The sequence below is a fragment of the Dermacentor albipictus genome, chromosome 5, assembly GCF_038994185.2.
Source record: "Dermacentor albipictus isolate Rhodes 1998 colony chromosome 5, USDA_Dalb.pri_finalv2, whole genome shotgun sequence".
NCBI lineage: Eukaryota > Metazoa > Arthropoda > Arachnida > Ixodida > Ixodidae > Dermacentor > Dermacentor albipictus.
Window position 1 is genome coordinate 102,718,850 of NC_091825.1, and position 15,103 is coordinate 102,733,952.

A 15,103-nucleotide genomic window follows, 5' to 3' on the forward strand; every position below is an offset into this window, starting at 1 on the left:
AGAACACAAGCGAAATCAGTTGCTAGGCGGGTTAACTTAGATATGAAAGTGTAGTGACGTCACTGCCTGCTTCGTATGCTACAGTAGCCGCTTCCCGGCAACTGCAGCTTATACAACAGCAGTCTCTACCGGGAAACGCTTGCGGTGAACGCTATGCGTGAAGGCGAGCTTTCTGGTTCTTTTTTTGTCGTTACCCCCCGCACGGCCAGCGCCGCGGATGCGCGACGGCGAGCGACCAAAAAAAGATAAACTGCAAAGAACTTAGTGGCGCACGCGACGCAAGCGGCGTGCGCGTCCCGGTGTGATTGGTGCAAAACAAATGTTTTACAGCTTCGCTGTAAAACATTTGTTTAAATACAAACTGAAAGCCCTCAAGTCCTGCTGTCATGCCATGAGGACCGCAGAGATATAGAAAAAAGAAAATCAAAGCTAGCGCGCGGATACCAAAGATACCACAGGAGCGAAAGATAATTGAAAAAGGAAAGACATGAAACGTTGTATTCGGACGCCCGGGACACCAGACCGCGAGCCAATCAGTCAAAAATGCACCACAGGGAAAAATGAAAGTAATTTCTGCTCGCAGAGACATCGACGACCACCACGACGACAACACGTGAAATCGCAGAGTGGTTGGCAAATAAAGACAAAAAAAAGAGCGCATGACTAGTCTGTTTGAAACAGAGTTATTTCGCTTTCTATTAGCGAAATTGATGACTGGCTGACGCGCGCGGACCCTCCTTCTTTTCATACGATACGCCTCAACCAGACCGCGCGCTCTTTGATCTTCGTGTTGGAAAAGCGCCGAAGCATCTTTGAAGCCGTTGGAAAGATAGGGGATGTGTGCAGCACATTGTAACAGAGGACTCCCGTTGTAACAGAGGCCATGTGCCGTTGGCCCCACTTCTTCCTCGAAACGAAAATTCTCCAGTCTCCGGCAGGAAATTGATCCGCCACCCCACTCCCACCGCCCACCAGGCCCACCCCAGAACGCCGCGCGGCTTGTCGCGTCCGACGAGCATGCGAGCTGCTTCACGCGTACAAGCAAGCAAGCCGTGTCGGACACAGCGGAGGCTCCGCTGTGCTCCCGCGGGCCCGCTTGCGCGTGAGACCGCGCCCACATATGGCGTCTCACGAACTTCCTGGAAGAGAGCTGGCGTTGCAACGCGCCTCTCCGCGTTGGTGCGCAAGCCGCCGCTGGACCTGTCGCCTCGAGCGCCCGGTCCGCCTCCATCGCTCACGCGTCACCTTTTCCTTTTCCTTCTCGCTTTCCTAGGCGCTTTTTTTTTTTTTTTTTCTAATCGCCCGTCCATGTTTCGCCTTTCCCCGTTGCCGCGGAGTGGTACAAGGTTCTGCCTGCCCACCTATGTAGGCTTCTCTCATGACTCAAAAGCCATCGCTTCCTCATCATCCACAACGGTCTGCCATCGAGAGGACTGTGCCGTGCAGCCACGGTGCGGCGCCGCCGGCAATGAGCGAAGGATGCCAAAGCGCTCGACTGCTGCTGCTACTGCACGCAATTGGTCTTTCTACTAGTTGAGGTTCAGTTCAGCCCATGTGCTGTCCGTGAATATAGATAAGAAAAATAAGGCAGGGATGATGTTGACGACGATGACAACTGCGACGCAATTGGTATTTCTGCTAGTTGAGGTTCAGTTCAGCCCATGTGCTGTCCGTGAATACAGAGAAAATAAATAAGGCGGTGAAGATGTTGATGGCGACGACAACTGCAACGAAGACGGTCGACGACTTATGACGATGATAACAGTGATGACCTCGTCTATCGTTTATTTGCGTGGGTCGTCTGCTCGCGCCTAACGTCCAACTTAATAATGGCGTGACGCAGCGCAGTCCGTGAAGGCGTATCGACGTGGTTTCCGTCGGCATGATGATGAAGAATCCCAACTTTGAAGCTTGCCCATTATGGGGTACAACCATATAGGCCTTGAATCGGGCGCAGAAGGGAACAAAGGCCAACTAGTAGTCGAAAAGAAAATGAAAGAAAGCGCATACGAGAAGAACAATGTCAGAAGTGTGTAAATGACAAGTCAGACTCTGAATCTAAACTATCAGAGATGTATTACGTAAATGAGCGATAAATTGCCACTGTAATAATGTTTTCGGAGTATGAAGAAGTTGTGTGAACTGTATAGCAGATAGAGAATTTTAAAAATGCGGATATGGAAATTGACAAGGTAAACCGGTTCGTTGGCAAACCGGTTTACCTAAAGCCAGACGCTTGTTTGCCCATAGAGCCAAACAAGCGTCTTCATGATGTGCAATGCATACAGTATTAACATTACTGTAGGCCTAATCTAGCAACAATAGAGACAGAGAGAGAGAGAGAGACGGAGTGACTGATTGGGAAGAGGAAGAGGCGCTATTTTCTGCAGCTCTTCACGGAGCACGCCTCCGTGTCTTGGGGAAGGGGACGTAATGACCTTGCATAGGGTACTCCTGATGCAAAGGAGACTAGCCCTCCCTCAGAATATCGCTAACGTTTCGGGAAGAGACGATTTGCACTGGCGTCAGCCTAGCCGCCATGTCGGAGGAACAGCACAATGGTAAGCTGCATGCGTCCGCTATGCCCCAGCAGCGTTCCGACAGCGTCGCCGTGAGATTGAAGCAGGTTACGCGCGGCAACGAATGTACTACACTGACGTCATTCCAGTCGCCATGTTGGAGGACCAGAACGGTGGGAAGATGCGTCCGTGACGTCACGTCATAGTTATCAAAGCTAGCGTCACGGCAAAGCGGCAACCATATGGGACACAATACTGACGTATTTCCAGCGGGCCATCATCCGGTATTTGGGGGGTACGATGCTCCTTGGGCGCGCAGTAATGCCGGAACTTCTTCCTGGGTTTGCTAGCGAAAAATGCCTAAACTTACTACAAGCAACTGACAAAAGTGCAACAGGAAAGCAGAGATTTGCAATCATGAACAACGGTCAAACGAGGGATGTCTCTATAGAGCCAACGTTTCGACAAATGGTAGAAGTGGGTGAACTTTTTCGAATACGAATCAAATACGACTAGTATAAGTATCGAATATCGAATCAAGTATCGAATATTCAAACGCATACGCATATGTTTGCAGCAGGAATATTTATTTCAGTATATTTAGGTACCAAGGCTGTACCGACTAGTGAAAAAAATATACCTTGCTATCAAAGGAGCCCAATGTCACTAATCCTTATTAAAACAACTGCAAAAATAGCCTCTGAATATCTTTAGAGCCTGGCTGCAAACAAGCTTCGCGAGAATGAATGGCTGCTGTAGGACTAGCTTTTCGAAAACGCTAAATAAATGGTGGCCGATAAAATTAGCTAAAGATGTGGAAGAATGGAAAAATAAATAAATAAAGCTGTCAAAGGGTCCGTGTGCCGTAGGCACACGTAATAACGCCCATTGTTAGGAGAACATCATTAGTCGTAGCGTAAAAAAAATACTTCTGCATAACTAGACTACCAAAAACACTATGATGACTGACTACAAGCAAAAATCGCAGGTTTTTATGTAGGCCTCCGCAACAAAACCGAAAACAAAGCTTGCATAACTCATTTTGTTTCTACATTACTTCGATTTCATTTTTATTCGCCTGTTCTCAAATTTGAGATACTTTGTTTAACAGGTGGAGAACGGTAATTAGACTAACGTACGAACGTAAAACCTGCACATAAAACTGAGGTTCTTACAAGATTTTCAGATAACCACTCTCAATAATTAAACAACCATAGAATCTGAATCTATACTCTTTCGCATGATGAGTATACCGTCCTCTCGCCTTTCATCGAAACGGAGGCTCCGTTCATTAAGTCGACGGAATAGCGCATCTGCGAAAACATTGGTATGGCATATTACACTTTGCTGTAGCACAGGCAGAACGACGGGGACACAGAGAGACACATTAGACAAACACACGCGCGCTATGCGTGTTTGTTTAATACGCCATTATGTGGTTCCTGTCGTTCTGCCCGCGCTGGAACAAAGTGTAGAATTCCCGCAGACGTCGACCGCATGCTTGGCATAGTAAACGAGAAGAAGCGTTCTGCAGTCATTAACAGCTTGCGAGAGTATTGCGTTTCTGTTGCAGAAGAGTGGAACCGTGCCCAGTATACCGCGAAACACTCTTCACGAATTTGCGATACCACCGTCGAGTCAGTCTGGTATACCGCGCTCGGTTCGCCAACACAAACATGAAGGTGGAACTGCCAGCATTGCTAAGCAAGTATACATGAATAGTTTTCTGCCGTTTTACCACTGAAGCATGACACTATATAAACCTCGCTGGCAAGTGAGCTTTAAGAATATCATGCGTATAGGTACACCCGTGAGCAAAAGTATACGGACCACAGGATTGCCGGAAGAAACAGAATTTCTTCGTAATGAGCACGCATAAAGCAAAACTGACGAGTGCACTAGAAAATTCGTAATGCCAAGTTTGGACTGCAATCTTTACTTTCGAATTTCATTCACAGACAAAGAAGAAAAGCAGTTTTATCCCATGATCCCTGGTCCGTATACTTTTGCTCACGGGTGTACGTTGTCAAAGAAACCGTTGAGCTCCTAGTTTTCTCTATGGTGCACGTCCGAGACTGCAACCCATCATTTCACGTACATGCACTGGATCTACTGTCTTTTTTTAAATTGTTATTTGTTGTTTACGTGTTTATTGTCACACCGTTGGAATCGGTCGTTTAGGCGAGTTCATTGAACAGCGAAAACGTGCTTGCAACGTTCGTAATGTTCAAGGGCGCTTTTGGGGCTTCGTTCCGTAAAGCTGAAAGAGAGCGTCTCAATGATCGATTCCAACATTGCGGCAATAAATATATACAGTACACTGCAACGACGGTAAACCTTCCTGCTATATTAAACGTTAAACATTTTTTTCCCCATATCAAAGCTGTTTCTGAGTTACGGGCGAAACTAAAAGATTATATAATGCCGCGAGGGCTGAAAAGCTTTCAGTTTCGTTGCCGTGTGTAAGAAAGCTCCGATAAACTCCGATTTTCGTGAGGAAAAAAAATCTAGAAAACATCTTTCGGTGTTACTCATAATAAACTCCGAAAACGTAAAACTCTGCTTAAATGGGTGCAATAACCCTGTGAAACACAATTTTTGATAACGTAGCTTCATGCGTGGACCGAAAATATTTCGCGAAAAATTAACTAGCCACCTGGTATCTCAAGATACTCTCAACGCGAATTCTGTTCCAGTTTTCATTCCTTAATTTTTTTTTCGGTTACAATGTTGAAGCCCGTGTAAATACAAATTGTACCAGCGTCTTCATTCTACTGCGTTAATTAATGCGTGTTCTATTTTCTCGCTAGCACTTTCTGTTCTTGCTTTTTTTTCTTAGATGTTTACCCTTGATGTATGGCCCCCTCGTAGTACCAAAATGGAAGAAGCAAAATAAAGGCTACAGAGGATTGCTTTGTTCGCCCACTGTTGGTCAGTTGATAAACGCCCGTTAAGCGCGAGAAGAATTCGTACACAAAGGAGGGTAAACGAAACGATCGTTCATTCTTGGCGACAACTTACGTAACTACAATCGGCTGCAAGAGTACACCTGAGTTCCACAACAAATGTGAATTCATACAGCCTGCTAGCTGCAGGGTGCTCCTATTTTAATGCATCACTCTGTGGGTCGCAAAGACTCGACAACGCCGTGAATTCACTGTGTGCCTGCAGGCTTCCCGGGTATTCAGTTTTTTTTTTTTTTTCGCATGTCCCGACCGTGTCCCGTAAGCTTTTGTGGCCGATTGCTATAGCACATGCGGTCTAATCGCGCGTAACGTCCAATTTATAGTAATGCTAGGTGCGGCGAGTTCCGTGTGTACGTATATATATATATATATATATATATATATATATATATATATATATATATATATATATATATATGTATATACTGACGTCGCATACACCGTGCGGCGTGCAATTGGTGCGCTGACATGCCTGGCCCGCGGCCACGCTGGACGTGATACGTGCTAGATATCGTTTGACCTCCTTAAACGGTATAGTCAAACTCTTCCGCCAGTTTCTTATTTATTATGATTATTATTATTTTCGCTTATTTTTCTTTTATTTTTGATAGAGCTCGAGAATATATGGCTTCACGGAAAATGGCCACCTATACTTGTCGACGCGTTTACAACGAACGAAATAAAAGAAACGCTCTGTGGTCCGAGCGCACGGCCACCGTGCCATACTTTATATACTATATATATATAGTCGCGAGGAGAATAAATACGGAACAGCCACGTTGAAAATGCGGTGCATGCCCCCGTTTCTCCCGCAATTAGATCTCGTAAAGTCCAGTCAGAACTGGAAATTATTCTTAGCGCGCAATCGCTGCTCTTTCTTTTTTTTCGACGATTCCATTGTGAACAGTGCTAAAATTAGCTTTATTCCGCCAAGTATACATTCGGAAACTAGCTGGACCTTCGCTGAGAGGATTCTAAAAATAAATAACGCGCAATGTGGTTAGCAGGTGTCTTGAGTAGCGCATGAATCGATTCTTACAATAGCGAAGACGCAATAAGGAAAGACGCATCCGAGAGCTGTAATTTTTCTTTTTAATGCCGTCGCACATGTTTATGTTCTCGACAAAGTGGTTAACGAGTGCTTTAAAAAAAAATTTCACATTTTACGGCGGAAGATGCATCGAAAGGGATTACGTATGAGGAAAATTTAATTGCGCTCAACTATAGGTAGGGGTGGAGGAGGGTTAGAGAACGAGAAAGTTGTTGGTCTTTAAGGCAGGGCAATGCATCAGCAATTTAACTGCGGAAGACTTAAAAAACAAGTATTTTAATAACGTACATCAGTTACAGCGGATACGGAGCCCAGAATTCCGCGTTTCAGACAGTATCGGCGCATGGTTCTCCATACGCGTTCGCGTCCAAACTACCGTGGTTAAAAGGACGCTCTTTTTCAGAACGGATACAGCAAGAACGCCTTCCACATACGTGTCTGCTGCACCCGATATCTTCAGAGGGTTCTCCTATAGTTCGCAATAAAGTTTCTCGCCTTCCCCTTGCATTCCTCAGAGACACTGATTTGCTGAACGCGCAGTAAATGCCCCAGTGACACTGCAGCTAAGAGACGCTCAGGCGGAGAAGTTTTCGGCCTAGATCGCCAAGGAAAATTATCGTACAACATTTGTCCAAGTTTACCGATCAACCTTTCTCTGAAAAGGCTCTGTTGGGACCTTGGGCGGACCCTTGTCGTCGGCGTGATGTTGTAAAGGCTCCCACCAAATTCTTGCACGAGAGCGGTCTGAATTTGAGACGTTGAAGAGAATTTGCTGTTCGAGTTCACTTACAATCATTTTCGTCCTCTATTTCACTTTTTACTCTAATTTCTCTCACCCAACGCTGAGTAGCCGGTCACAACTTTGATTCAGGCCGACCTCCCAGCTTTTCCATTATAATAAGTGTAGCTCTCTAGATCGCCAGGCCGAATTCGCCGTCACCACGCGCAGAGTCTTGAAGTGTCACTGAAGCAGGTCTATATAGGGGCAAGTGCATAACAACCTTGGGAGCGTCAACACGCTTTTCCCCTTTTCCTCGCTCGTTCCTAACCTCAGGGATTGGCTTCACCGCAGAGCACTGCACATCTGCTAATGCTCGAGAACGGGTAAACGTCCGCGTTATCAATGAGTCGAACGACATCCCTGATCAATACGCAACCTATCCAGTCCAGCGCGCCTGACGCAGTCGACGTCATCTCGTCCGATACCACCACTGTGCAGAACTTTCATACAAGTACGTAGTCCGCATCTCTTCATGCCTCCCTCCCCCCTTTCCATTTATTTATTTTTCAGCTCGTTTCCACCTGACGTTCAACGATTTCTTCATAAGCGGTTGACGGTATATGAGCACCTTGCTGTCTTCCCATTAATTTCAGTATTTATCGCCTGCATGTCTATCTGCTTCTTTCTTCGATGTATTTTTCTGCTGTAGGGTTCATCCGTGTGTTGATCGGCCTTGCGGCGGAGCGACTTCCAAGTGCTGTCCACTGCACGAGGCATATTAGAGGTGCCTCACCCATAATAAAAGTTTTATGTGATCTTGGAATAACTATGAATAAAGCATCACGCAGAAGACATGTATTGGGCGTCCCTCAATGTGCGGGAGGCTCCGACCAAATTGGTTTCGAAACGAGACTTAAAGGAACATGAACCAATATAGGCAGGCGGCTTCAGTACTTCGGTAAATCTGTATGGAAAGAATAACGACGCACCGTTGAGAACTGAACCACTTGGTATTAAGTAACCGCAGTCGTGGCCGAGTGTATAGGGCGGCCGCCACGGCAGTGGTAGGTGGACAGTTCGAAACCCACCGCTCGCACCCACCGAAAAAAAAAAAAAAGATGGGTACAAGCGCTCCCGAACCCATTACCGGGTAGTGTTCGGGTTGTATCGCCTGGGGAGTGCACCCGGACGCCTAATTCGCTAGTTTCGAAATGTAACCCGCAAGGGTGGATATGTTCACTGGCCGTTATGCGGACACGGCTGCATTAATCGGTATTAAGTAAGAAAAAGAGATTGTGTTAAACGTAAAGTCAAGGGATCAGAAACAGCTTACTGCACATGCCTGGTGGATAAGAATCCAGTGGCGAAGCTGTGCCCTAGAACAAGAAATAAAATCGGCAAGTAATGAATGCGGTGTTATGATCATTCGCAGGACAGTGTTCTGCTGTTAGTATACTGAAGCACTAACGACATTTTCCTTACTCCATTTTTTTTTGCTTTAAATTGAAGTACTAGACCTCGAAAGACTAAAGAAAGAAATACTGGCGAGCCTCAAAGCCCCCTGCATAATTTACTGCGACATATTTTCTATTAACCTGCTTCGATTTCGTTTCCCAGGAAGTCTACATGCGTCTGTGTCATGACTCGGAACGTGGTCACGTGGAAGCAGATCATCGCGACGTTTTGGCTAAAGTGACCTAGTTTTGGCATTCGCTCCGGCTCGCTGGGCCCGCCGTTGCGCAGCGCGATGTTGCAGACCGTTAGCTTTAAAAGCAGGCTTCTCATAGGCGCTCAGACTGTTTCAAAGACAAAGCTCTCAAAGTGATGAAAAAAAAATCACAACACCAAGTTCAGCTCCTCAAGTAATACCAAATGTCGCTGTTCTGTACAACGCATATGTTTACGAAAGGGATCCACTCGAGGTGTCATTTTGCAGCTACATTAAAAGGTGTTACATCGTTTGTAAGAAATTTCTAAACATCCCGCTCGTGAAACAGCACTATATGCCCTACATCCACGTACGTATGTTAAATAAGGCTGCTTTGGTCGTTCCAAATGTTCGTTTGTGGTTTGCTTTATTTTGTCATAACCAAATTCCTAATAGCCTTGAGGGCCTAAATTTAAACCTGCCCGCATCAGCACCTAGGTTTAAAAGCGCCACAAATTAGCTCGTCTAAAGAGGGCATTTGTGTGCTTGGCAGACGCTTAGAAGTATCAGATCGTTTTTCAAGGTTTCCTTCAAGCACTCGAAGAGACAGTAAAAGGGAATGTTAGAGGCACGCTAGAACAAAAAGCTTCCGAGGGCACCTAATCATTTCTTATTAGTTGTGAATGCGAAATCATTAATGTCCAACTGAACGCCGCTGAGCGGTCCTTCAAGTTTTGCGCTGCGAGTAATATTTTCGATACTTAGCCGTCCGGTATCAATACCGTTATGATACCGTTTCGCTACTGCCGAGGTTGCGGCCGCCGACGATGTAGGTGCTTCAAACTCCGTATCGGAACGTGCTACCCGAGCCAGCAAGCAGCAGCAGCAGCCTACGATATCATTGGCGTCCTGCGCCACGAGAGACCAAGGAGGCAGCAGCTAGCGGCCACCAAGGCCGGCAGGCGCGCGCGCAACAGCCAAGCCCCGTGGGGGTGAGAGAGATACGGCGCGCTTGTGACGTGGCGATGCCCTCACCCTTCACGAAACACCTGGCGCGCTACCACAGCAGTAGGTGTTCCGATTCGCCTGCTCTTCTCCATCGAGGCGCTCTCGTGGCGTGGCGTCGCAGCCAATGGCAATTTTGGTGCCGTTTCGCTGCTACAAATGCTAGCTCTTTCGCTCAATTAGCCATTTGATGCTCTCGCATCAAAAGTTGGGAGATGACTCAACCTGCAGCCGAAATACATGAAAAACAGCCTTCCTGAACGATTTAGGGGTGAAAATGGGGTGTGTGGACCGAACAATTTCATCAGAGAGGCTCGCAGCGTCTTAAACCAGAGGCGGAACGTCCCAACGCCAACGTTTCAAAACGCTAGCTGTCACGAGGGACGAATACGAAGCCGCCGCGGTGGCTTAGCGGCTTTGGTGTAGCGCTGGTGAACACGAGGCCGCGGGACCAAATCCCAGCTTCGGCGGCCGCATTTCGATAGAGATGAAATGCAAAAGCGCCCGTGCACCATTAATTGTGGTCACGTTAAGGATTCCCTGTTGGTCAAAAATTCATCCGGAGTACCCCACTACTGCGTGCCTCATAATCAAATCCTGGCTTTGGTACTTAAAACCCGAGAATTCATTCGTATGAAATATTAGAACGCTTAACTTACCACCGGCACCGATACGACATGCAACATCTGTGCCACACGGTGGTACCGCCGATGCACTGGTAGCATGGTACCCAGGTTGAAAAAACCCAGGTGACCCAAATTACTTCAGAGTCCCCCACTACGGCCTGCCTTATCGATGGTTTTGACACGTAAATCTTCATAATCTTCTAGCATGGTACGACCGGACCAGATCTATCTTCGGGATCGCCCAGGGAGCAAAAGTCGGCTGCAAGTGTTCCAGATTAAGCTTGACTTAGCTAGTGCTAAGCTAAGCCTCAAATCAGACGTCTTTTGTACAGCTTATCTTAAATGTCTTCAAGAATTCTGCTGCAAAACCTGATGGAGACGTAAAAGCGCTCGTACGTTTTTAAAGTCGATCTCAAAGTCCTACAAGCAAAATTTGAGCGCTATTTCTTTACCTCCGGCTTTGACGATTCGCTCGACAAAACCATAAGTGGAATGATTACACCGCTATGTTATCATTATATAACAATGCTCCACAACATACAATAAACAACCAGTGCACTGCAAGGCTTAGGTACGAAACGATTTCGCAAAGACCGCTGTCTGTTACAGCACGCGTATCAATATCTGCCCGTTCAAATTCACCGCGTCATCCGACACTAAAAGCCGGGCCATAGTTTCGTGTGCCCTTGATCACAATAAAACAAAAAAACTTTCAATAGAAATGTGTGAAGTTATTAGGTATTTGTGAAAGGTTCAATAAAAATATTTCAATAAAGTTTCACAAGCTAATATAACATAGCGTGGCACAACAGTAGGTGAACTACTGTGGCTTGGACACTTCGATCCATAGCTCTCATCTGCATTGCTTCCCCATGACTACCGCGCTTTTTAACGTATTCAACGGGTCTGTTCCATGCATGCATCGCATGATCTGCGTATTTTTGCGTTCAAGGCGCAGCTTCATTTGGGTAATGATCAAGGTTTTACTTTTTTTTAAAGCTCTGTTGCACGATTTTAGATCCATGATCAACTTGGTCAGTGCATATCGGCTATTGTTTAGAATTTACTAGCGGCATGTCCAATGTCGCGGACACAACTTAATAAACTCGTCTGGTTGAGATTACATTTTGCTTGGCGTAGGATCACTCAATGCCGTTAGTATCGATTCTCCGTGCTAAAATTGTTACGTCGGGAACAGATTCTCGTTGAGTTCCCGCGTAGTTTCTTTATGGTCGAAGATTGGCTACTTTTTTAAGCTGGTGTTGTAACTATATAAACGCGACCTATACCGTTTATTCAGAAGGACCGTCTGTTGGGCTAGCTGGGATAACATTGTAAATTCCAAATACAGAGCAAAATGTACACATACACATAAAGAAGACACGAAAGACGCGGACAAGCGCTACACTACCAACTGTTTATTCCAATCGACACACCCTCCGATGTTATAAAGTGAGCCACGCACAAGTGTCATAAACATTACTAAAAACTAAAAAGGTGAACAATACTGCTGTCTTCTTTAAAGAGCATAATTCAAAAAGTCCAGTTTGGCACTGTGCAAAAGAATAGATGCTTCGCTTACACAGATTGGTGAATTTTTGCGGATATGGAATGCTTCTAAAGCCACTCGAGCCGTGTGGTTTGCAGGCTTGCCTTAAGTAGTAGTCTCAGAAAAGAGTGCCTCGCAATCACACACGATGCTATGGTATATGATACATGACAGGGCTTGTCCGCGTCTTTCGTGTCTTCTTTATATTTATGTGTATTTTTTGGAATGCATTTGGAATTTACAATACCGTTTATTGACATATATTCGTTGAAGGTCTGAAAACTGCATCACGATGCGAATAACACATCTGCGTCCCTCCGACTAATTACATCGAGACGTAAACAAGTGCATTCACAGTGTCCAATGCGTTCGTTTTATTAAGGAGAACAAAAAGCAACGTGCCTCACAACAACACAATGAGACTTCGTGCGAACGCTGTTGCTGCCCGTTGTGTAAAATACGCTTTGATATTAATACAGAACAGTCGCCACAGTCTGGCTGCACTGAAGAGGAGGAAGACGACGTGTTCCCGATTGCTAAACGTCTTGGCCACCGTTGTCCTACGTGTAAATGTAGTGCAAATAGCGTTGTGCACCAGCTACACGTAACATTATCGGTGGAGTTGCTGGGCATCGATCCACGTGCCTCTCGCACAAAAGAAATAATACTCTTTTGTAGCACTCATGGTCTCGGAACAGCAACAGTATGACACCCTGCCCAATACAAGCATTCCTCTGGATCAATGCTGCCCGGTGCAGTAAGGCAAGCGTTTCAGCGAAGAATACAAACCACTGTGACATAATTTCGAGCCAGGTTGCACTCCAAATGGCGAATGATGACACTAGTTAATAAGAGCTTGGATGGTACTTCGATCCTGCTCCACTCGTTTTAAGGACTATATATGATGCGCAGCTATATAGGAGCGTATACATAGTTATGCATGCTTGAAGGTGCATCATGCGGCATGTTATTAGCTACCGTCCAAGCTGTCAAAATGTTCATGACTCCTGTTCGTTTTTTAAGTGCTCTCAGACAGTTGCGTATTAATTAAAGACATGGGGAAAATATAAGAGATCAGGATGAAAGACTCCTAGCAGCTTTCAGTGTTCCCAACGAAACTGGCAGAATGCCAGTCGCTGATTGCAGGATCCCCTTGGAGAACTAGGAAAATGTGACCACATTAGAATCCAGGCTGAGCTCCGATCCTGCTTTTTGATGTCACCTTGTAAGCAAAACCATTATGAATGTACAGTATGAGCACATTTTTATAACACGTGTCAGGTGTAACTAAAAAGTTACACCTGGAACGAGTTATAAAAATGTGATATGCATGTTAATTTGACATCATTATTTTATTGACATTTTGTGGCTTCATGTTTTTCAGTTACTGTATACACAGAACGTTCAGTTACAACTTTTTTTTATACTATGGCGGTTTACATCATGCAGTTCTTGTGCATACATACTGCTGCAATAATAATTTATCTGAAATGCATAATCATCCAGTGTCATTTGTTGTTCTTCCTTACCTTTTCTGGAGCTTTGAGTCCTGCCTTAATGCAGCCGTTGTAATAGCCACATTGTGTATGTTAGTGTTTTTAGTTTTGAATTCTGTTTGCTATCATGCTTTCTTTTTCAGGTACAATGCGCCTCTCTTAAGAGGGCTCGGACTCAAGTTCCTTCACTGCGGGCATCCTACCCAGTATTTTCAGCCAGCTTACAGTGTCATTGAAGGCTATGTTAGAGGGCTCCTGTTTGAGTGGGCATAAGTGAAGTGACTCTTACTCCCGAAATTCGGGGTGTTCGGAATGAAAAAAAAATGGTGGACGCATTTTAAAGGGAAAATTGTCATCCACCCAGCGTAGCTACAGTTGAGTGGATGGCGATATTTCTTTATATAAAATTACCGCTCCCCCTTGGTGTTCCATAGAACTGAGTTTCCACAAATTTTCTTTATTAATTGAAGAACTGTTCGTATGTGACAATGATTTGGATGTCAGCCAAAACTACTAATGTTGTGTGTTATTTGCATTGTTAGACTAGATGGTTTGGTATTCCAGAAGCTATTCGAAGCAATTCCACGTGCGAAGTCACCTGGTCGAAGAACTGTAGTTTGCGAGCGAGTAAGAAGTTGGCATATTACGTTAAGCGTATTGTCTCGTTAGTTTTTTTCAGAAATTTAAACTATACTAATGTTATTGACTAAGTCAGCAGCATCGTGTAGCATGTTTACATCTTAATAAAATTGACTGCTGGTTCTACATAAGAATTAAGTGCATATTATATGAATAATATGGTTCTAAACTCTATGTTATCAACTGTCGCATGGTCATCACATACTTACTGACAATTGCCAGATAACGCCCAAGGACCATCGAAGCATGCTGTTGCAACATCATGCTTTGATATGGTCACATGGAAACTTGTATACATTATGATATATTGTACTTTAGACGCAATAAATTTTGGGAGCACCAAGACGCACTTGTTCTTGCACTTGTAATTGGTTTTCAGGGCCGCTTGCCAACCAAATGCAAAGTAAAAGAAAGCTATAATAACTATTAACTTCCAAGCAACAAAATAACATGGGGGATGCTTTGTGTGAATCTGAATAGGCATTTTAAATTACAGAGTGAATTATACCGGTCTTCTGGCGTTATGCTTATGCCCGAACTCCTATATCTTTGACCGCTGAATTATAGTGCTTATTAGTGTTCCATCTGTTTTTTATGCCATTGTTCAGTCTCGCGAGTACAGCCACTGAAAAACGAGACATGAAACAAGCAACTATGCATCGTGAGTGTTAATTCAGGTCCTAAAATATTGTAATTTCATAACTAGCATGGAATCAGTCCTACATGGCTTGAAAGTGGTGTGCCCATTACAGAAACTATAGAGTACGCTATATGCCATTGACAGCTGTCAATGGAGAACAGCATCTTTTTATATAGCGACTTCACTATTTTTTATATGCAGATATTATTTCTTAATTATGTTTATGCTAAGCATTCAACCTTT